This window comes from Ovis canadensis, chromosome 5 (assembly GCF_042477335.2).
Source record: "Ovis canadensis isolate MfBH-ARS-UI-01 breed Bighorn chromosome 5, ARS-UI_OviCan_v2, whole genome shotgun sequence".
Classification (NCBI taxonomy): Eukaryota; Metazoa; Chordata; class Mammalia; order Artiodactyla; family Bovidae; genus Ovis; species Ovis canadensis.
Genome location: NC_091249.1, coordinates 66,331,035 through 66,354,719, shown reverse-complemented (window position 1 = coordinate 66,354,719; position 23,685 = coordinate 66,331,035). Strand labels below are relative to the sequence as shown.

Below are 23,685 nucleotides of genomic sequence, written 5' to 3'. Positions count from 1 at the left end.
TAGGTTATTCACCCAAGTCATTCGATCTTCAACTTTGAGGTAGGTAGTATTACTATGACCATTTTACAGATGGAGAAACTGAGGCTCACAGACGGTTTTAACTGCCATACTCACCTTTCCTGACCTTTTGAACCTTTCGCACACATCATCCTGATAAATCCCTGTGGACTCCCTCTCCCTCCTACTTCAAATGTCAAACCCAAGCCCAGTGCCTGGCACAGGGGAGCTGTTGATCAATGTCATTCTCCAACTCTCCCCAAGCACACCCTTTCTCCACCAACTATCTGCCCCTGCCCTTGGAGAAGAGAGGGCAAAAATGTTAAGAAAAAGGAAAACAGGAGGAACTTCAACTTTCTAATGTTTTCTTTTATATATAAAAAATCTAAGGTAAATTTGAGAGAATGTTAACATTTGTTAAATCTGGGCAGAGCACACATAGGTTTTTTTTAACTATTATTTTGTTTTTCTTAAATAAAAACAAAAGCCACCCTGCCTCTCTAGTCACCCAGTCTCCTTCCTTGAAGGTGGGCGGTTGTTTATTTCATGCCCATCTAGGTCAGTTTATGTGTTAACAAGCATACGAGTCTAATGTGATTCCCTCCTACCTGCTTCAGGACCCAGTCTCATCAATTAAATTCTCTTCTGATCTCTGATCTACTCAGTCCCCTTCTCTGAAGGTTTCCTCTTGACAGCATTCCCAGGTCTCTCATTTGAGAAAAGTTTCTCTCCATTCCTCCTGCTTCAAGCCACAATTCTCCTCTTCGTGAGACCATAGTCCTTCCTGGGCAGGTGGTGTGGACTCGCTGCTTCCAACTGCTCACCACTGACTCAAGCCTCTGCTCCCTGCGCTTGGTTTCTCTTATCACCCACCTCTGGGGACAGAACTCCATGTCCATTTCTTAGTTTCTATGTTCCTTGATGTTTCTGCAGAATCTGATGCTTGGATCACTCCATTCCTAACCTTGCCTCCTGCCCTCACCTGAGCCATCATTCTCCATCAGTCTCTTTCCCCACTTCCTCATCTCAGCTCCCCTTTTCTTGTACCCTTACTGGGCCTGCCCCTGTGGTCCACCAACTCTGTCTTCTTCTCTCCACTCATGACCTCACTACAGCCTGCACTCTGACCCTTAATGAGCATTTTGGTGAAGATGTTAATTTCCTTTGGGGTTCTCTTTCCATGACTTCAGAACCACATTTCCAGCTGTCTGGGAGACATACCGATTTCACTGTCCTGCAAACAAAGCAAACTCAACCTGCCAAACTCAAGGTTCTTACTCTTCAGGAATTCTGTTATTTCTGCTAGGTTGGTGCTTCTCAAACTTAATATGCATACAAGTCAGCTGGGACATCTTCTTACAGTGCAGATTCTGGTTCTCTAAGGTGGGGGTGGAGCCTGACAATCTGAATTTCTAACAAGTATCTGGTGGATACCAGTCCAAAGATCCCATTTTGAGTAAAAGATGCTACAGAGATTTCTATTCCCTAAGTCAAGGATTCTTAACTATCTAAAAATCAGGACCACCTGGGAACTGTACTAGATATAACATGGCTAAAAATATGCATATAGAAAAAAAAAAGGCACCTCAAACAATTTAACTTCTCTTTAACTCCTAACCAGGACTAATCAGAATTTTTCTGGGCATGCGGTCTCGGCATCTGCATTCTGTGAGTGACTACTGAGTACCTACTTGGGCTGGATTGTGCTAAGGACTAAAGAGGCACTGGTAAATAAGACAAAGTCTTATGGAGCTTGCAAGTTAGTAGAAGTGATGGTGATAAGAGAGAAAATACTGAAGAGCATTTCAGATAAGTGCTGTAAAGGAAAAATGGAGTTCTGAGATAGAGAAAAATTGAGAAGGGCCTACTTTAGTTAGGATAGTGAGGATGACCTGCAGAGGTACCATTCAGGCTGAGATATAAGCCATGAAGAGGTGGACAAGCAGAGGTCTAAGCAAAGAGGAGCATTTCAGACAGAGGGGCCAGTAAACACAAAGATACTGGAGCAAGTCCATGCTTGGAGAGTTCAGAAGAGAAGAGACGCTGTCGTGTGGGTGCAGCAGGACAAGCAAGAGAGGAGAGGAGAGGAGAGCCTGGGTCTAATCATGAGCCTGTAGCACACGGTATTCCCACGGACAGATACAGCAACAGGAAGCTGCTCGGAGGCTTTCAGCAAGCAAGGGCATATGATCTGACTTGAGCTAACTGCTGTATGAGGGTAAGAAATGGAACAAGGAAGTGGGTAAGAAATGATGATGTCTTGGAACATAGGGGCAATATTGGAGTAGAAGAGGTCAGACTGAGGATACATTTTGGATACGGAGCTTGCTGATGAACTGAAGGGGGGTAGGTGAAGAAGAGAGAAACAATGACTGGGGACATTTACGAAGATTTGAAATACTTGAGAAAGCTGGGGGGTTGGGTGAGGGGAACCAATTGTTCTGTCGAGGTAATCTTAAGAGTTTTTCTTTGTAATCCTAAGAGTTCTTTTTTTTTTTTTTTGGTCTTCTTTATTTACTTATTCCCTGGCATTGAGCAGCCTGTGGAATCTTAGTTTCCCAACCAGGGGCTGAACCAAGGCCACGGCAGTGAAAGTGCTGAGTTCTAACCACTGGACTGCCAGGGGATTCCTGAGGTCAGCTTTTTTAAGATAAATACTAGACATCCAAGTACAGATCTGGCTATAAATTATCTTTCCAGACATATCCCTTCCCCATGAACTCATTATATATGGGCCATCCTTAATTCAAAGTGTACTGTTTCTCAAGACTTAAAGACACAGAAAATCTTACGGGTACTAAAGGGGAAATGCTGGGGTGGATAAATTAGGAGCTTGATATTAATGGATACATACTACTATACTGAAAATAGATAAAAGAACAAGATCCTACTGTATAGCTCAGGGAACTACATATAATATCCCATGATAAACTGTAGTGGGAAAGAATCTGAAAAAGATACATATATCTTCCCTAAATCTCCATCAGTTGCGGGATTTGTGTCTCCTTGTAACACTGCCGTGGTATTCACAATGTTCCTAGAACATAAAAAGCTGTTCATTCAATGTGTTGAATAAATAATGATCAGGACACATCCTGGGAGGACAGCCTGTGGTTAATCTAGTCATTGGAGATCAAAAGTGGGAAGTTTTCTTAACCATGGAGGAACTGATGTTTGTGGACTCCTCAGACCATTGGTAAGGAACTATCTAGTGCAATGCTAACAGTCTCAGCTCATGTATATCACTGCGTATCTCTCAACAGTGATGCATGTAACCTGCTTAGGCCAAAAGTGTGCCCCTTAAAAAAAACGGAATCTAATTCAGAACTTCCTAAAGAAGGCTATTAATAGAAAAGCTGGTATATGATCTTTCCTGAGAGAAATACTGCCTTTGTGATCATCACCACTGCTGTGCCATGCCCAGCTTTGATAAGACGGGACTTTGGTCCACTGTACATTCTGTGGGTACACGTTCAGCATGCTGGGGCGCTGGAATGGGCACTGCGCTCTGACCATTTTATGACCTTAGGCCCAATCTGTCCATGAGGTGTCACTAAAGCCAGACTGATTTATTTCAGTGTCTTTCGCTTCACCAAGTGCCCAGTCATGGATTTTGAAGTGGAGAAGAGACCATGATGGGCTGGACATTGGATCTGGGGACATAAGCTGACAGACACCGAGAAAGTGAGAGAAAGACGAGCTGGAAATGGATAGGAGTGAGCATGTAGGGATGCTGGGTGGTGGTGTCAACTCAGAAGGGTGTGAGAGGTAAAGGAGGACTGCTGGAAGGAGGAAGGGTATGAAGGCTGAGAGAGATTAAAAGGGGAAAAAATATAAAGGGTGGAGAAGTATGGAGCTGCTGAAGGAAGATGGTAAAAGCACAACCTCAGTCAACATCTGCTGAGTGTTGCTTGCAAGCCAGGCATTGTGGTAAGGATTTTATATAAATTCTCTGACTTAACTTTTCTCAAGATTGTAGTTGGTGCTATTATTCAACCCATTTTACAGCTGAAGGACATAGAAAGTAGAGAGGTTAAGTAATTTACTTAGGGTCACAGAGTTAGCAACTAGAAGAGCTAGGATTCAGGCTTAGCTCTGTTACATGTCAAAGCCTCAACTCATAACTGCTGCTTGCTATCACCTTCTGATATTAATTCAGGGGCATTTCTTCTCCCCAGGCCTGATGCAGGCTGAGAAACACAACGTCTTCCAACATCCCAAAGAGTGAGGTGCTGGGTGATGAGCTAATTTGGAGGTGTAGTTCAAAAGCCTTGCTATGACTGAGCTGTCTGTCAGGGCCGTGAGCCCTCAGAGCAGAGATGCTCTCATCCATCATCAGGGAATATTCACTCCATTGTGTTGGGCCCCACCTCAATGTTTTTTTATTGTCTGCTCTCCGCCATGAGTAATGCCACTTTCCATTTTAAGCTGGGAGCTTCAGGAGATGACCGTGATGTAAGCCAGGGTTGCAAGCTAAGTGCTGCCTGGGGGATTACTCACCCACTCTAAGATGCGGCCAACATCTCACCCGCCCACTCAGGATGCTGCTGGAATAGCCTCTTCCCTGCCAAAGCCTAAAGGAAATCTGGTTTCTCCTGGAATCAGGCTAGGAACGGTGCCAGGTTATCAGAAAGTTGGCAAGTAACTGATTCTCCAAGTGGAACTACTGTGGTTGTTCTGGTCCCCTCCCAGGCGGTTGCTTGTTTATTCATTTGACATTTGCAGAGGGCCTACTATGTGCCAGGCAGCCTCCTCCATGATAGAACATCGCTACGGTGATCTAGATGGCTTTAGTTCTTGTCTTCAGGGAGCTAAGTCTAGGGGAGAATAAGAAGGTAATTCCAATAAAATGTCACAACCAGAATGAAATAAACAGTATGCCATAGGAAGCTCAGAGAGTTTGGGGAACTAACAGCTGAAGGATTTATGTCAAAGTAGGACAAGCAGGAGCTGGCTAAGCTCCTTAATTGTAAGCAACCAATGACTTTGACAATAAACATAAAGAGAATATGGAGAGCCCACAGTTGCGCAGAATCAGTGGGAAGGTTTGGTACTCCCAAATCACACTGCAAGAAGGGTCCAGCCAGATCAAGACCTGTGTGTTTATGTTGGGCTTTAGATGGTGGGCAGTCAAAAAGGATGGCAAATGTCCAGGACAGCAGGTACAAGTAGGGAAGGTGGGGAGGAGAAGGCTGTCTCAGGATGACCTAAGACACTGAGTCAGAAAAGCCAAAATGAACAGCTTAAAGGGAGCACTGACTTAACTGAGGGGAGCAGGCACTGGGGCCACAGCCAGGCTCTCAGGGTTTCCTGAGTGAGTTAAGTTTGCTGCTCAGAGACTTCGAGGCTCTGTGGGGAAATAAGCCTATTGCCAGCAGGTAAGTAGGAACTATATTGGATTTTTAAAAAATTTTTTTGGTGTTCCTGGGGCCATTCTGGAAGGTCACAGTTCTGAGTACATGCTTGACATAGATTATAGAGACCAGCTAAATCAGAAAAATATTCTCAGTGAAATAGTTAGAAAAGATGACTGGGACAAGCCAATGGGATCATGACAATAACTGGCCTTTATTGCTTGTGCTATCACGCACTTACATGCATTGCTTCATCTAATCCTCATTAGAAGCCTATTTAGAAACCAGCAGACAGAGGCACAAAGATTATAAGTGGCTTGGCTGAGGTCCCATGGTTAGCAAATTGTGGAGTTGAGATGCAAATGTAGATTTACTTCTCTATAACCGAGAGTGTGTTGACAGAAAACAAAGTGAGCATCGATGAAGAAAAACTGTCATCACAGAAGAAAACACTTTGTTTTCTATGCTAAGAGGTTGGAAGCTTCATTCCTTAGCTATTGCTTCTCTCATGGGTACCACTTTGAATCTTCAGGTCAGTTATTGCTCCCTACTGAGAAATTTTCAAATTTTATCCGAGGGGAAAAAGACTCATTTCCTAGAGGAACACTTTAGTTTGGTGCCTGTAGCAGTAAGTCAGGATATTAACCTCTAGGTTGCAGCAAGAGGTATATATAACAATTTGATGGGATTTTTAGGATAAAAAATGTCTTTATACAAATAATACATGTTACTTATAAAAAACTAGGGAACTATAGGAAAATATAAATAAGAAAACAAAAATCATCTGTAACCTTGACACCTAATAATGGCTATGGTCATACTCCGGGGTCTGTGTGTGTATATAATCTATAGTCTCTCTTTAAACTGCATACATATATCTATGTATAGGTATTATGTTTTTAAATCATAGTTCTTAATATCTTAAATAATTGTTATTGCCTTGATTTCACCTTTTTCCTTGAGGAAGAATTGTATCAGAGTATTCAAATTGGTAAATCTACTGAATGAATATCAGTGAACGGAGTAGAACATGATCTGGAATGCAAGGTCCTTTGTTCAAAGGACAGAAGACATGAGGGCCTCCTGGGGTGCACTGGATCTAATGTATGTGCCTGGTTCTTTTAGGAGGACTTGGGTTTTCATTATTTAATATTTCTAGTTGGTAAGCATTACCTGAAAAATGCTTAACATAATGATTAACCTAATTAGATAACAATTTATTAATTAGGAGAGATTTATTGCACAATCTACCTACCATACAGATGACGTTGATCATGCTATAGAGACAAAAAGTAGAAGAGGAGCTTTTAGGATTGAGTACCAAGTGGAATCCTGGTTCTGACCCCACTTCCCCTTTTCTGGCCTAGGGAACCCCATCTCTTCCCATGTCCCAGTCACAGGCAATTCAAACTCCCACAGTCCAGCATACACAATAATGGGGCCTTCTGAGGCAGGAATGCGGCTTGGCCTTTACAGCCCCCTCTGAGCGTCATCTCTTGGAGCCCACGTGGTTCAAGCCAGCACAAAGCCAGGTCTATGTGGTCGCTGCTGTTGTCAACTCTTGGCACACCCAGTGCCACCCATCTCCTGCCCTTTTCCCAGCTCATCAAGACAAAGTTCTACCAGTGGAGGAGCCCCGTGCGCTCACTCTGTGCAGCTTGGACATCTGTTTTGTGTTGGGAGTCACTGGCCGGTCAAGGGCTTGCATGCTGCAGCTGGATTTGCTGATGTAAACAAAGCTGCCTTCATGTGAGTTTTCTGACCCTTAAAAGACCCCACAAAACTATCCCCTCAGGCCTCCATCAGCACTTTGCTCCCAGTCCAAGGGGACAAGGAAAATGGACTTGGTTTTAGTTAATAGGTAACAGTCAAGAGGGAAGAAAGCACCTGGTCCCTCTCCTTTCTTTGCATCTCCATGTAACCCTTTGCTTATTGAGCCACCACTCCTCATCCTGAACTGAGGTGACGGCACCACCAAGGACATCCACACTGATGGCCCAGCAGGCCAAAGGTCAGCTGGCTCCTCTGACAACAGCAGTCTACCTCACTCCTCCTGGGACAGAGGTCTTTTCTGTTCTTGCTTTTTTTGCTTTATTTTCTTGTGCTTCATTAGATTTTATATCTAGTTACAAAAGTAAACAGTTAAATAGTACTTAAGTATCCACTTTAAAAGGTAATCATTTTCAGGGCCACCTTCTACTTTTAAGCTCCATTATTCCATTTGCAAACAAAAAACTAAATGATAATTTATATTAAAACAGCTCATAACTCTAGGAGCTACTTCACTGCTCAAAATCTGATTTTTCCTCTGTGAAAATGAGAATAACAATGTTTATGCCACCTCAGCTCCTACATGGAACCATGAGATGACATCTATGAAATATTGGGTTGGCCCGAAGGTTCATTCGGGTTTTTCTATAGCAGCTTTTATAAAAACCCAAAGGAAATTTTTGGCGAACTCGATACTTAAAATGTGCTATGTGGTATGCTAAGTCACTTCAGTCGTGTCTGACAGGCAAGAATACTGGAGGGGGTTGCCATTTCCTTCCTCAGGGGATCTTCCTGACCCAGGGACTGAACCTGAGTCCCCCTGCATTGGCAGGTCTGTTCTTTACCACTGAGTCACCTGGAAAGCCTCAGTAGTGATACTAGCTTTCTATTTGATCTGAATTCCAGATTGAACACTGGTTCAACTTTAAAAATACCAATTATAACAAAGCTGCACAAAACTGCCTATATCTAGATTATTCAGGACAATACATTCTGTACATATAGAAAATAAACCCACTCAAAGAAGGAAATGATAAAGAGAACACAAGAAGACATGAAACCCCAAACTCCAAATCAACCAACAAGCCAATCAGTATACCCTCAGAGCAAACACACACAAGTGTGGCACAGCAAGGTGATTTTCAATAGCTTTTTATCAATAGGCAGTTAGTCCTCACAGCCCCAGCCCTTTTTGTGCTTTCATCAGCTTTCTTTTCTTATCCAGCTGCCCTGACTGCAAAGCCTTGAGGCACTGAATGGTCTCCACTAGAACCATCCAGGTGTGAGTCTCCCACATGACCCATATTATCATTCCCCAAATCAAACTCTTTTAAAAAATGTATGGTTCCAAAGTATTAGTCAGAAATTTCAGTTACTCAATTTAATAAATGCCAACATATATCACCAAGCGTCTATTAGATGCAAGCCAAAAGCATGTATCTATGAAGGAAAGGAGTCCCTAGGATCCAATCCCTGCCTTGAGGAGGTGAAAATTCACTAGGAGACCAACTGAAGGATGCAAATAGCTCTAATTGCAGGGTAGAACGCAGTAACTGCCACAGACAGCTCCAGCCAACTAGGTGCAGGATGCCGAGGCAGGAAACAATCAATTTCGGCTTGGTGCAGATTGGGAAGGGTCAGGAAGGAGGCAGCACTGCCCTTCTGAGACGCATCTGTCCTTTAAAAGATGACATGAATTCCTATGCCCCCCAATGGCTCAATTATTTTGCGTCCCTTGCCTAGACTGGGCTAACTACTGCAAGAAGGCTTAGCATCCTGACACTGCTTTCCCGAAATGTGCCAGTTCCTTACCCAGGAGGATCACACAGTCTCCTCCAGATTAGGACACGTGGCTATGCACACATCCCTGGGCCCACGCACTGAACTTCTGCCCATCCCCAAGGTCTCAGCTCAGTGTCAGCTCCTCAGAGACACCCCAACCACCCTCCATCTACCAGTGCCCTCGCCACCTCCAGCCATCTGCTGTGCGATTTCAACAGGGAGATACAGGAATTAGCACTAAAGATGTTCTCATTTGGTTGTTCACTTTTTACAAACTTACTATCTCCCCCATAGGAATAAGAACAGACAATGAAAGCAGGGACTGTGCTGTATCCTCAGTGGCCGAGAAATCATTGTATAAAGTTGGAATGAAGTAATGAATAATAACAGACTGACTCAACCTCATCTCTTCCCACAGTCTCTTCATCTTCCTGGCTGACTGGGTTAGTTTTTGTGGGATGGGATCAATGGTTTCAGAAAACGTACAGGATGAAGTTTTGATTGACTTAATCTATTAAAAATACTAATATCTCGGTTCAGTACAGCAAGTGGCAAATTAGTAGTTTTTCAGGCTTTGATTCACAAGGGGTCTTCTACGTGTAGCATGTGACTTTTCAGGAAAACTGATGCAATACACAACATGTCCAGACCATCATTCTCTCCCACCCCTCTTTTTTCCAACAAACACTGCTGCTGCTGCTGCTGCTAAGTTGCTTCAGTTGTGTCTGACTCTGTGTGACCCCATAGATGGCAGCCCGCCAGGCTCCCCTGCCCCTAGTATTCTCCAGGCAAGAACACTGGAGTGGGTTGCAATTTCTCTCTCCAATGCACAAAAGTGAAAAGTGAAAGTGAAGTCGCTCAGTCGTGTCCAACTCTTAGTGACCCCATGGACTACAGCCCACCAGGCTCCTCCATCCATGGGATTTTCCAGGCAAGAGTACTGGAGTGGGGTGCCATTGCCTTCTCCCAACAAACACTATTACTCACCTATTATGTGCTAGTCCATGCAGGATGCTAAACAGCTGAGCAACAAAATCAAGGGCTCTGCCCTGATGGAGCAAAGTTGATGGGAGGGACAGTCAGTAAGCAGCTAGTGAACTACAGAGGGGCAAGGACATCCGCTGGGAGGGTGGGCCTGGATCTGGGGCGAGTGGTCAGGGAAGGCTCGTCTGAGGAACACCTGAGGGCATGTCTGAGAAAGAAGCAGGAACACCCTGCGTGGCAGTGGGCAGTGGACAATGTTGGCAAAGAGAGGTGCAGGCCACAAGGAAACAAGTTCAAAGGCCCAGAGGTGATTGCCAGCTTGGAACCAAAAGATGGTCACCCCTGTTAGAGGTCACTGAGGAATTCGAGGCCAGGGAACTCTTGGGCTTTGCTATTCAACACCAAGACCAGGAGAGCTGAGGGGCACTGCGGACTATCAGTTACACCTCAGGAAATGACTGTTACATGAGCTCCCCGGGGAAAGACTCTGCCACTTTCTTCACCATCTGAGGATGAGGCCAGAAGACTTTACCCATTTCCTGAGTGAATGATTGAAGTGCCCTGGAGGTGACCCCAGCCACTTCCTCTGGTGTCACCAAGCCCCAAAGATCCTAAGACCGAGAGTCATGTAGAGAGCCAGCTGGGCCACTGTTCCCTCCAGGCTGTCTGACCTGCCCTGAGCTGATGCAATCTTGTAGATTTTATAAAGTTAGTAGCATGATTCGGAAACTCGGGTCTCTGAGCTCATATACGTATAGCCAAGGGATAGATGACTTGTCCAGTGACCTGGTGAGTCAGGGAAGAATGACGAAAAGCAAGGACAAGAGTTCTAGTCAGCAGGTCAGGTAGCAAGGCCTTCTGGAGCCCCGGATTCTGTGTCATTTATTAAGACACCAAGATGCATCCTTTCCCAATCTGCTCCTAAAGATCAGTGTGCTCACATTTCCCCAGCAGCACCATCTCCTGTCGAAATGACATTTCCTGATATGCCTGGTGGTGAGATTTTTCAGATTTTCCAACTTTAGCTCATCTCATGATACCATGTGCTGGCTGGATGCTGCTGTCCCTCTGAGAGAAGGCTAGTGGCTGGGTAGCTGTGAAGTATGTACACCACATCTGGCCTGTACCCACGTCTACCTGCTGAGTCCCTATCACCTCTCACCAGTGCATCTAGTTTCCCTGAACTCTTCTTCAGTACTTTTCCACTCAGCAGCCAGGGTGACATTTTAGAAATGCAAATCTGATCATGCCAACCTGCACCCTGCATTGTTTGGTGGTCTTTAGACAAAGGCCTGCAGGGCCCTGCATGACCTGGCCCCACCAGCTTCCCCATCCACAGCCTTCTCACCTCACCTATAGTGGACTAGTTTCAGTTCCCTAAATGAAGCATGCCCTTTGTGGGCTCAGGATCTTTGCACACACTCTTCCTGCTGCTTTTCTTCCCATCTCCCAGGCTCTCTAAGAGACCTATTATGTAGTTTGGAAGGTGCCCTGGACTTCGCTGCTCTAACATTCAGTTCGCTGGGAATTTCTTTTATGGTAGGTCTTCCTCACTAGAATGCCAGGTTCAAGAGGATCTCATTGCATCTGCCTTCTTCTCCATTACATTCCTCATCCCTGATGCATAGTAGGTGCTCATTAAATATGTGTCAAGTGAATGAATGAGTACTCAGATCTTTGAACAATTGAGAACTTTACCAAATAAATTAAGAAGCAGAGAGAAATGAGAACACAACAGAACTGCACTGCAATTCCAAGCTGTACAACCTCCCTCACTCTGGAGGCCTGATTTAATCTTACTTGTACATTGTGCTGAGGCCCCAGTTAATTCTTCAGAACTGGTTTCTGACTCAGTTCAGAGAAATCTGGGCCTTTCCATCAGGCTCTACCACGATCAGCAAGCCAGAACCTCAGAGCAAACCAGACCTAGTTGAGACATATTGCCTGCTGGTGGCCTGTGGCTCCCACAGCAGAGAAAGGAAGGCCTCCCTCCCATCCCAGCCTCTCAGAGCAAAAGGGTTGAGAAGGACCTGGAGCCCTCACTCATTTCACCTTACCCTCTGTCTTATTCTGCCCCCACCCCACCCCCAGCAGGCACAAACAATAATTCAGCAAAGGAAATATGAGTAATGGAAAGAAAGAGAAAAAATAAACATATCAAAATGTCAGTGTCCTCTGAGCCACTGCTTTTAAAGAAAACAACGTGAGTAGATTTAGAGTTATTTCAGTGACTTTGCTAAAACGAGAAAAAGAAAAAGAACCAAGCTGGCCCTTCTAGGCTGAATTCCTTTCCTCTCTCTTGATGCATTAAAAAAAGGATATCCCAAACTAGTGGTTCTCACATCCTGGTGTGCACTGGAATCCCTAGGGGAGGTCTGCTGAACTTGCAGGCCCAACCCAGGCCCAGTGAATCAGGACCCCTGGGGAGGGGACCGTCACTGCAGTGAGGCACCACCTTGAGGAATAACTTTCAGGATGTGAAGGCAATGTCATGCCCTGTGCTTGCTTAGTAACACAGGGTCCAGGTAAGAGACTCACATCTGCTCCTGGATACTGACAACCTTGTTCATACTAGAACACCACAAGCTATAGTTAAGATTGGTAGGACGATGAAGATTATTGATTTCGCCTTCTGGCAGAAAGGGGAATGGGACACATACTCTATTCATTTCATTCACTTCAGTTGACACTGACTGAAGGGACCTCGTAGGCAAGGACCTGTGCCAGGTGCAAAGGCAAAGTGATGACAGGGATGGAATTAAACATGAAAATGATGGTAACTCACAGGTATTGGCACCATAGAATGTGCTAGGTGCTTTACACGCATGATCTCATTTAATGTTCAACCAACCTATGAAGGTATTACTATTACTATTTCCACTGATGGATGAGAAAACCGAGGCATGGGCAATGACATGACTAGCCCAAAGTCACCCAGCAAGTAAGTGCAGACCCAGACTGAAACCCAAGTTTTCCTAACTGTGCAATCTATCTCCCATTTGAACTGTTACCACATAAGTGCTCTTGAGATAGCCAGCCCCTGGTTAATTATAATTAACAGGAAAGGCATAAGACAATCAAAAGAATAGGTATAAACTATATAGTTTCATGAAACAATGAGCCATCAACCTAGGGACACTGGATGAGTCTTATCCTGTTTTAGCTAACCACTTGGCTAAGGCTCTGTTCCCTGGATCTCAGGAGTCATGAAAGGCAAACCCTGAAAGCAAAGGAGCTGTTTTCCCTCCTCTGTGGAAGGATGAAGTGAGGGGATTTTAGAGAAAACCAAGTGGCCTTCCCAGCCTGTTTCTGCTGCACAAAGAAGGGAGACCACAGGCTAAACTCAGAGGGAGACTGTATCATTCAGTAGATGCCCTAAATACAAAGGACATTAATGATGTCATCCATGGTGAGCTGGTCACATGCTGCACAAGTGCTATTCACTTTACACCTTCTTATCAAGTTGGATCTTTGCAACAACCTCACAAGCAGGTACCATTCAGGAGAGGAAACAGACTCAGAGAGGACAAGACATTGGCCTGGAATCACACACCAACCATGGAATTACACCTGCTGGTCTGAATCTCAGTGAGTTTCTACCCAGTGCCTTGGCTGTCTCTTACTGAAACATTTAGACACAAGGACAGTACTTGGGATACTCAGTGAGCAAGAATTCCCAGTTGTCTGCCATTTTGTATTTGGTTATGCCAAGCCACGCCTTAGTCTGGGAGATGCTGAGTTCTTATTTCAACAAGTGTTTACTGACTGCCTTCAATACACTGTGCTTCATGCTACATAAGAGCTCCACATTTAATAAGGTGTGTGTGGTGCCCCTTTGCAAGAATTCATTGTAAATTTATAAGTTAATAGTGGATAAAATCACTTAGAGGTGATATTACAAGAGGTCTTGAATTGCTGGATTGAACAGTCATCAATACCACGTGATCCGTAGAGGAGGTGCGCTTTGAAGAGAAGTCAGGAGTGGTTTGTCAGAACTGAGAGATGAGGGCGGTGTAGCAAAGGAGTGAAGTGGCCTGCAGTGTCAAAGAGACAAAGGATGCCTCCAAGGTTGCCTGAGCCAGTGCTGGTCTGGGGCATCTGCTCCCCAGGAGCCCAGGGCTCACTGGACTCTGGAAAGCTAGGAAAGCATCCTTTACATTGGGTCACAGGCTTGGGAACGTGTGCAGCAAGATCCCACAAGTGGTGCCAGGCACCCTCAGAGCAAGTGGAGGCAAAAGGAGCAAGGGCCCCAGTTTATGAGGGGACTTGGAAACCAGTCAGCAGGTCAGAAGGTTTCAAATTAATTTCTCTACCTTGAAGAGCAGACAGGAATAAGAAGGGAAATACTGATAATAAGTCAAGGAATATAAATGGAACCTAAGCACATAAAGGGTACAAACTTTCTGAAAATTTTGAAAGTTTGAAAATTCTGAAAAGTTTGAAAAAACTTAAAATGTATATGCTTTTCCCTAACAATTCTATTTCCATAAATCATCCTAAGGACATAAAGGCCTGGGGGGTGAGGCTGCCTGGAGCAATTTTGTTCATAACAGTGACAGAGAGTACACAACCTAAATGTCTAATGATAGAGGCTTAGTTGACACAGTTTTGCTTGTACTTATAACCAAATGCTATAATTCTATGTAGCCATTACAAGTGGAGAGGTGCATAGATATACGCTTATTAATGAAAAAAAATTATACATGTGATTCCACTTTCTTTAGACCAAGTCTGAATCAACTTAACAGAACTGAAACCATAGAGAGTAAATCCTAAGATCACTGGTAAACTAAATATCAATAACCATAACATATCTAGGAAAACTATATTTTCAATTGAACTACACATATAGAAAAAAAATCAAAGAAGAAATTACAAAATAGCTTAAGCTAAATGATATACAAAACCCAGCATACAAAAATTTGGGGAAGTAACTCAAGACAATTATTAGAAATTTTACCTTTAAGTGCTCACATTAAAATATTTTAAAAGGTTTAAAATTGATGATCCAAGACTCTGCAGGAAAAGGTTTTGAAAAATAAAAGGAGAAAGTAAACTAAAAGTAAGCAGTAATAGGAAAAAATAAAGATAAAAGTAGATAGTAACAAAATAGAAATTAGGCAAACAATGCAGAAAATTAACAAAGCAGCAAGTTTTGTGTTGCAGGAAATCTGAGATATTTGTATATATGATTCACATATATGATTCCACTTTGTAAAATGCTTACATTTCCACGAATGGAAATGTTAAAAGGAGTTCTCTCTGGTTGACAGGATCATGAACAATCTTTTAAAACTTTTTACTGTTGTTTATCTGTATTTTCTAATTTTTCTATCACCTCCTCCTATTTCAGGATTTCTAAGGGGACTGACTGGCATTCTCTGCTTCTTTGTTGAACTGGTATAACAATAAAGCCTAACACTTTGCTTCATCAAGTAGGGTGCATGTGCCCCTGCTACTACAGGAGAAGCTCTGAGTGGTGCTATGACATCTCTCAGGACCACTGTAGGGAGACTACTGTCCCCTTCAAAGTCTCCTTCAATCATTTTCACTGTTGAAGGAGAAAGCGTCATCTTGGTACAATTTTGTTTTCAACTCCCCTAGAATTGTCCGGAGAAGGCACCCCACTCCAGAACTCTTGCCTAGAGAATCCCATGGACAGAGGAGCCTGGTAGGCTGCAGTCCATGGGGTCGCTAAGAGTTGGACACGACTGAGCGACTTCACTTTCACTTTTCACTTTCATGCATTGGAGAAGGCAATGGCAACCCACTCCAGTGTTCTTGCCTGGAGAATCCCAGGGGCGGGGGAGCCTGGTGGGCTGCCATCTATGTGGTTGCACAGAGTCGGACACGACTGAAGTGACTTAGCAGCAGCAGCAGAATTGTCGCTCTCTCTTGATAACCAAAAGAGCTGAGCAGGCAGAGAACAGCACCTAAGCAGAAGCCAGTGACTGTGTCCTTCGATTTTATTTGTCTTGACCACTGCATTCTACTGATGGGATATTTTTGCGATTATACTAGAGATATAAAGCCTCCTTTACACAAGGACATTGAACTGAAGTTAAACTGCACTTTGGTAATAAAATTTTAAAGTAAGCAGATAATGTCAGAGTGATGAAGGTGTACCCCCGTACTGAAGCCCGGGCATAGTGGTGATGACCTCTGGCGAGAGAAACACCACTCCTCAGGGAGTATCAGTGCACGGCAGAATATCCCAATAGCTCCCCCAGGCTTTGACTTCTGTCTGCTTATCTCACCATTTCAATATAAAAACAACAGCATGAAAATAATAAAGGAAGAATTTGCTCAGATGGTGACCCAGGCAGAGGGTCAGAACAGGATTCCACACTTGTCCAGATAAGTCCTGCTGGAAGGATGATGGAAGAGGGAGGCTCTTAAGAGCAGACAGAATTTCTCTGTAACATTTGCCCTGAAGAAAGAGGCTTTTCCACAGGAAGAAGGTCAAGTCCAGTCTATTTTTATAAGAGCATTTCAAGTGGTTAGTGGACTTATTTCCTGTGGTTCCCAAGAATTTTGCAGCAGGCTCTCAGAAGGATGTTGGTGATAGGGAGCAGCGACTTGATGAGTGAGAATCAATAATTATCTCTATATTTGCTTCCCTTTTTTCTATAAAAATAATCCAAGGGAAAAACATTTGCTTTAGAAGAGCAAAGTTCATGACGACAGAGAGTAGAATAGGACATAAAAGTTCCTCAGTGTGTGGGAGAGTCCTTAGATCAAGATTTTGCAAGCTGAAGACCTATTTCTCCACTCATTCTCTTCCTTCCCTCACTTACTCAATAAAGGGCTGGGTGACTTCTCTGTGCCAGGAATGGTTTAGAGGCTGGGGAGAAGGTGGTGAATAAGCCCAGCTCTGTCTTCCAGGAGCTTACGGTTGAGTCAGAGAGAAAGACATTAAGCAAGTAAACTCATGGCTGGACATACAATGAAATTACAAATGATGAGAAGTGTTGAAAAGGGAAAGAACAAGAGGCAACAGAAGAGAACAATAGAGGCAGAGGGCAGCAGAACTTAGACCAGAGGTTAGGGAAGACCTCTGAGGAGGTGGCGCTTCAGCTGCCATTTGCAAGGTAGAAAGAGGTGGTGAAGGGTACTGCTGAGAGAGGGAACCATGTGATGAAGGCAGGCATGTGGAGACCACCATGGACTTGAGGATCCAAGGGAACGGAGTGGATGGAAAGTGATGGGCAAAGGGAGAGAGGAATGGGGAGGTCAGGCCAGGTCATAGGGTCTCAGACCATGGTTAAGGACTTGAGTTTTACTTCATGGAAATGGAAAATTACAGGTTTTAAGCCATGGAGTGATCACCTGAAATAGGTTTTAAAAGATCTTCTGACTCTGTGTACAGTACTGACCTGAGGCGACCAAGAACAAATGAGGGCTACTTTAGACATCAAGACAGGAGCCAGTGGTGAACCGGGGTGGGTACTGGCAGTGGGTCAAGAACGTGAATCTGATAGCCCTTAACTAGAGTCGAACGGCTTGATCATGAGCGCTCAGAGAGGTCAACCAGCTAAAAGGGCTGGTACCAGGGTAGGATGAGGGAGGCACTTGCACTGGGCACAAAATATACTTAGAAATCAAAAGAAATGATATTTTAATGCAAGACTTTTTAAAAATCAAATTTTATGCAGAAAAGTCCACGATGAACAAAATATCGAGCTTCTTTAAAAAGAATACAAGTGATGAGCTCAGTACAAGTGCTGAGCTAAGCCATTTAGGGGAGCTGGGGCAAAAGGGGAAAATCAGTCACTGATCCTATCTTTACTGAAAAATTTGACATTCTGTTCCTCACTCTTGTCATGTCGAGCTGACCATCCCCACCTGTAAAATAAGAGGCCATATGTAACTCTGCTCTAAAACAGACATGATGGAAGGGGAATTAATGACATATCGTCGAAAGCCCCTGGTGGTTTCAATGGTATCCTTCCTTCCTTATTGTGGAGACTCTGAGACAAAGGGTGTAAATAGTTGCTTCATAAATAATTCTGATGGTAATGGTAATAACTAACATTTATCAAGCTCTTAATATGTTAGGTGCTTTGCCAGAAAAAATTAAGTACAATTATCTCATTTAATCCTCACAGTAATATATACTAGGTAGATATACTATTACCTATTTTACCATGTCTGGTATATATCTGTACTTGACAGGCATTTAATAAATACAGGAAGAAAAGACAGATGAATAGATAGAAGGGAAAATAAGAGAAAGAAAAAGGGATGGGCCTTCCACTAATTCCTTCAAAGTCCTACAGGGATAACAAGCGGTTCCAACTCTGTCAAACACTATTCTTTAACATGCTATTTACCTTGCTTAAAAGGATTCAAAGGAAAAGGAAACTAACCTTAAATATCACCTTCTTCCATAGGAAGCATTTTTGATAAATTGGTTTTCTTTACACTTCTTCCCAACAACTTTTCTGGGAACATATTTCTTGAATTCATGCACTCCCATATTGAGTAATTACTATGCATCAGGCACAGAGCTAGGCACTGAAGATATCATGTAAGCCTAAGGAACCTGACCTGGGCCCTCCTGGGGCTTCCATTTGTCTGTGTGTGTGTGTCTGTGTGTAAGCAAATACATAAATAAAATCATAAATTATCATAAATGTTTGGGTCTGAGATAGAGGATAGGGAAGTAATAGGATCTCCCCTAGACAGGGTGGGCCCAACATAAGTAGACTCAGGGAGGCTCCCAACTGTCATGCAGTTGAAGATGCTGTTAAGAAGAATTTTTGCAAATCTAATCAACCAAGCTCCTTACAGAATGTGAAACTTGACAACCTAACGATTTGATCCAGTGAAGGCCAGTTATGAAAAGCAATATCCATCTATTTATCTATCTTCTGTATGAACAAATCCACAGAAAAATTATTCATACCATCAAGGGTTTAGGAATACAATATCATGAAAATGTTAGGAAATGTTCAGCCTTCTGACTGCCCCACCTCATGGTCCCACCTAAATGTCTAGATTTATCAAATTCCAGAGGAGTCCCCTGAACCTGACAATGGTAAGGAGCCAAGGAATGTAGGCTCCTTGAAAGTCAAGAGGAATTATGTGCAAAAAGATGGCAGCCCAGAGAAGTAAGAAGGCTCTCTGACATTTCCCCTTACTTCTTGTTGCTTAATCTGCCTTCAAAGGCCAGTAAAATAGAAGTGCCCCATTTTTCAAACCACTCCACCCAATGTAATGGCGCTTTGATCTCTAAAACATCAGAGGAGAGCAATGGATGGTAGAGGATATTAGTGACTTTGAAAAGTCAGTTAGAAAAAAGAAATAAACAAGGACAGAAACCATGTGGAGTGGGAAGGATGAGAGCAAAGCATGCTTCCAGCTACCTGCCAGAACTAAATACAACTCTTATGAGGCCATGTTTAACATCTGAGTGTACTGCCCTGGTTGTTAGTCCTGGGCTATCATTGTGATTTTCCTGATAAATGGTGTCTTGGTTGCAATGTGCATGTTCCTGGAGACACTAGCTATGAGGGGCAGAGTTATCTCTTAGTTGAGTTTCTTGGATACAAATTTCAACTTACTTCTAAGCTTTATCAAACACCAGCCATTTCCTGGGGCTTTTGGTGGTGATTTTCTCTTGCTCCATCCATTCCCATAAAGTCCCCCCAGTTCCCACCAATAGCTGAGCTATGTGTAGACCTGTGTGGGCAACACCAGTGATGGGGTCACAGGGCCAAAGAGCCATCAGACGTGCTGAAACGGGGCAAACAGTGAAACTGGACATTGGTCCCTTTTGGACTTTTCATGTGGGATCAAAGAGAGTAGGCAAGTGAAAGGAACTTATAAAAATAGCCAAAGTCCTTAAAAAGAAATAATACAAAAGGAAACAAATTTCACACTGCCTTGAGGCAAGCTCAGCAGGGACCAGGCTCTGGAAGGCTGGTGCTGGGGTAGGGGATTCTTTTCTTCCTGCCCTTTGGCTGTGACATCCACTGGGTCCCTCTGTGAATCCTGGGCTCTGCTCCCCGCCCGCTTCCTGCTGGATGCCTCCACAGGAATGTAGCTTTTGGGGCAGAGCTGGGGCCTCTGTGGCCCACTTTCAAGATCCAGAATAGACTCTGACATGTGAAACGAGTTCCATGGGGTTTACCTTCCTCTTTCGTATCCAAGCACCTTGCAACACAAAACCGCCTGCCAGGAAAGCTAACTCTTCTTCCAGAGACATTTGGAAATCACTGTCTGGAAGAAATGTGAGTTTTGTCTTTTTGATTTTTTAATGTTTCGAGTGAGCATGGGGCCCTTGGAAACGAGGTTGCCCCACAGAGGGGAGGCAGCAAGATAAACTGATATCTCGAGACTGAGGGTTTTAGTCTTGGCTGAGTCATAGGTTTGCTTTGATAAGTCACTCACTCAGCCTCTCTGCACCCCAGGTCTCTTGGCCAGAGAAAAGGAGAGGCCTTTATCCATTTGACATAACAGCAGGAAGAGCAAATATGAAATGATTATTAAGTACCTAATGTACAGTCTATGCAACTGACACTCCCAGATGATAGCTTACTCATGTAAGATGCTTTGTGAAACCCTAAATGTTGTAAAAAAGTAAATAATCAACACATAGGATAAAACATACACTCTTACTAACAACAGTCATAATATCTTCCATTTTCACGGCACTCACTCACTACATATAAGGCCCTTCCCAGGCCTCACTCTCTCCTGTCCTCATGGCACCACAATAGGATCAGTCCTCCTAACAGCTTCCTTTTACCAATAAGGATCAGAAAAATTAAATGACTCGCCAGGTCATGCAAGTAGTTAAAGACCCAACAGAAAATAAAAAGCAATGTCTATGAGAACCTCCCTTTTTCATGGCCTTTTCAACACAGTAGGAAGGAAGATCTTTCAGTCTGCCCAGTGACCTCAGACCTCACCCCAGCCCTTTAAAAGTAAAGGCAAATGACTCTGCAGTGACAAAAGCGAAGAAAGATTTAACCATTGTTGGGTTATTTGGGGCGAGCATCACAGTGACAATAGGAAAGTGCGGGTGGGGGCCACTATACCGCTGGGGAAGACGATAGTCATGTGTCAAAGGAGAACCCGTCAAAGACTTCATTCAAGGAAAAAAGTACCTTCAGCAGAACACAGGCCAGGGCCCTTTGCAAGCTATGGAAGCTGGTGGGGTGAAACAAGCCGAAAAGCTAAGGATCACTTAATCCAACAGGCATTTTATTCTCTTCCTCATGTTTCTTTGGCAATTCAAATCATGGACTCTGGAGTCAGAAAAGTCTTTCTTCAGCTCTCAGTTTTCACATTTATGCAGCTGAGCAACTTCACTTTCACTTTTCACTTTCATGCACTGGAGAAGGAAATGGCAACCCACTCCAGTGTTCTTGCCTGATGAGGGAACCCGGTGGGCTGCCATCTATGGGGTCGCACAGAATTGGGCATGAATGAAGCGACTTAGCAGCAGCAACAGCAGCTGTGTGACCTTAAGACAAATTACTTAAGCTCTCTGAGTCTCAGGGTCTTCAGAAGCAAAATAGGGGACAAACAAGGAATGCCTTGAGTTCAGTTCAGGGCAGCATCTCTGTTCTGCTAATTAAACTCAGGGACATCAAACTGGCTAGGATAGCTGATGGCTAGAAAATATTTCTCTATTCATTTACCTCCTAACCATTAAAACAAAGAAATAAAAGCAATGCCTGCCTAACGGAAGTTCTTCAAGATTAATTAATATAATATATACAAGGCATTTAAGTCAGTACCTGGTACATAGTAAATATTCGAGAAAAGGTCACTATTTTATTATTTATGGGCATATTTTATTATTTATGGGTATGTCCAGGGTAGGCTATTGGGAAACATATGGTAGGGAAAGGCCTCAGCATTTCCAAAGAGATAACAAACACATACTTCAAAAGACTGAGTTTGTAGAAGCCAAATTTTCTAGGTCAGGAGAAAAGGAAAAAAAAAAAAAAACAAACCAACAACTCAGCAAACAGACTCTCTTTCTATGAGCTGGAAGGTCTGTTGATTTCAAGAAAGGAATGTCCTTGCTGGGCTGGTCCTGGAGACTGTTAATTTGCACAACAGATTCAAAAGATTTGTGGAGACACATCAGTAAGAGAAGGCTAGAGGATGGGTGGAAAGGGTTGCTAGAGCCCCTGCAGAATCACTTTGCATTTGGCTCGAGGCCCTGGGGCTTTAAAGTGTCAGTCTGTAAGAAGGATGTTTCCATTGAAGATGTGTGCAGGTCTTCAGAATGGCTGAGTGCCTGCTGGATGCTCTGGCCTGGGGTGTACCATTAAGCCCAGACAGACCTGGGGCCCACAGAGCACACAGCTGCACCAGGGAGCACTGTTTTTCCTCTTGAACAGAGGCCGTTTTCTCTAAGCATTTAAAAGAATTCCTGATGTCTAAACAAATGATGCTCTAAGGGGGAAGTGTTTTGGGAATGGTTAAGCCAGACTGCAGAGAATTAAATTTGGGAATCAAGGGAAGGAATGAAGGATATTGGAGGAGATTCTTTGGAACGTACGTGTCTACTCATATTTTCTACTCTTCATTGAGGGGTATAAGACCTAAGGCTGGGACTGAGCCATTGGGTGACCCAGCCCAATTAGATGAACAGTCCCCACTTCCTGCTGGCTACACTTGGTCTAAGCATCTATGTCCCTCTTATCTGAAGCATAACTTTATGACTTCATACGTCTGGTATGGCCAGACTGTGAATACCTTAAAGGCAGACATGATTTCTACTACAGGTCCAGAATTCCTGTTTCGAAAAGACTTAGATATGTTTCAAAATCCAGAATTTGGGAGATTTTAGAAAGGTAGTATGGTGTGTATATTGTATATGATGGAACAATTCCAGAGGTGTCTGGCATAGTAGCCTAAAATCAAGCATGTTAGTAACTCTGCACCAGATTATATAAATATTAACACAAAATGGAATAAAAAAAAAAAACTTTAAAAAGTCTCAGGACAGTTTGTGTCAGGTTTTGCCACATTTGAATTATGAAAGGACGTCCGGTTTTCAGAGTCTTTTGGTGTTGGAGAAGACTCTTGAGAGTCCCTTGGACTGCAAGGAGATCCAACCAGTCCATTCTAAAGGAGATCAGTCCTGGGTGTTCATTGGAAGGACTGATGCTAAAGCTGAAACTCCAATACTTTGGCCACCTCATGTGAAGAGCTGACTCATTGGAAAAGACCCTGATGCTGGGAGGAATTGGGGGCAGGAGGAGAAGGGGACAACAGAGGATAAGATGGCTGGATGGCATCACCGACTCGATGGACATGAGTTTGGATAAACTCCGGGAGTTGGTGATGGACAGGGAGGCCTGGCGTGCTGCAATTCATGGGGTCTCAAAGAGTCGGACACGACTGAGCAACTGAACTGAACTGAACTGAATTTCAGAATTATGGATTAGGGATTTCAGGCCTTTTAAAATTTTATTTTATTTTTCCTTCTTTTGCAAATTTTCAGAACATCTGCAGCATCCTGCCCTTGACAGGTGCAGAGTAGAAGTTATCTTAAAAAACAAAATGACATTTTGATCTCCCTCATGTAATATTTGATTCTGGAAGCCAGGGGATAGTTTATCTTCAATGACTTTGGGATTCTTAAGGATTAGAAGAATACTAAATTAAAGAGTATTGCAGATGAAGACAACTGAAATATAGATTTTCTATCATCCTGGACAGTAACACACACAAACCCATAGTATATTATAATCAACATCTAACCAAATGAGAAAAGAGCATCACTGCATGTCAGTGACATGAAAAATTTCTACCCTATCACTTTAAAAAT

General features: G+C 43.5%; 1 protein-coding gene and 1 non-coding gene across 5 annotated transcripts in view; both read left to right on the top strand.

Moving 5' to 3' along the window:
• The window catches only part of FGF1 (fibroblast growth factor 1), a 113,248-nt gene that overhangs the window by 47,789 nt on the left and 41,774 nt on the right, over positions 1–23,685 (top strand). The gene's annotated exons all lie outside the window — the stretch shown is intronic.
• On the top strand, positions 21,432–21,554 carry LOC138441912 (small nucleolar RNA SNORA36 family). The gene has a single exon (XR_011257480.1). It is a non-coding gene; the product is annotated as a small nucleolar RNA SNORA36 family (small nucleolar RNA).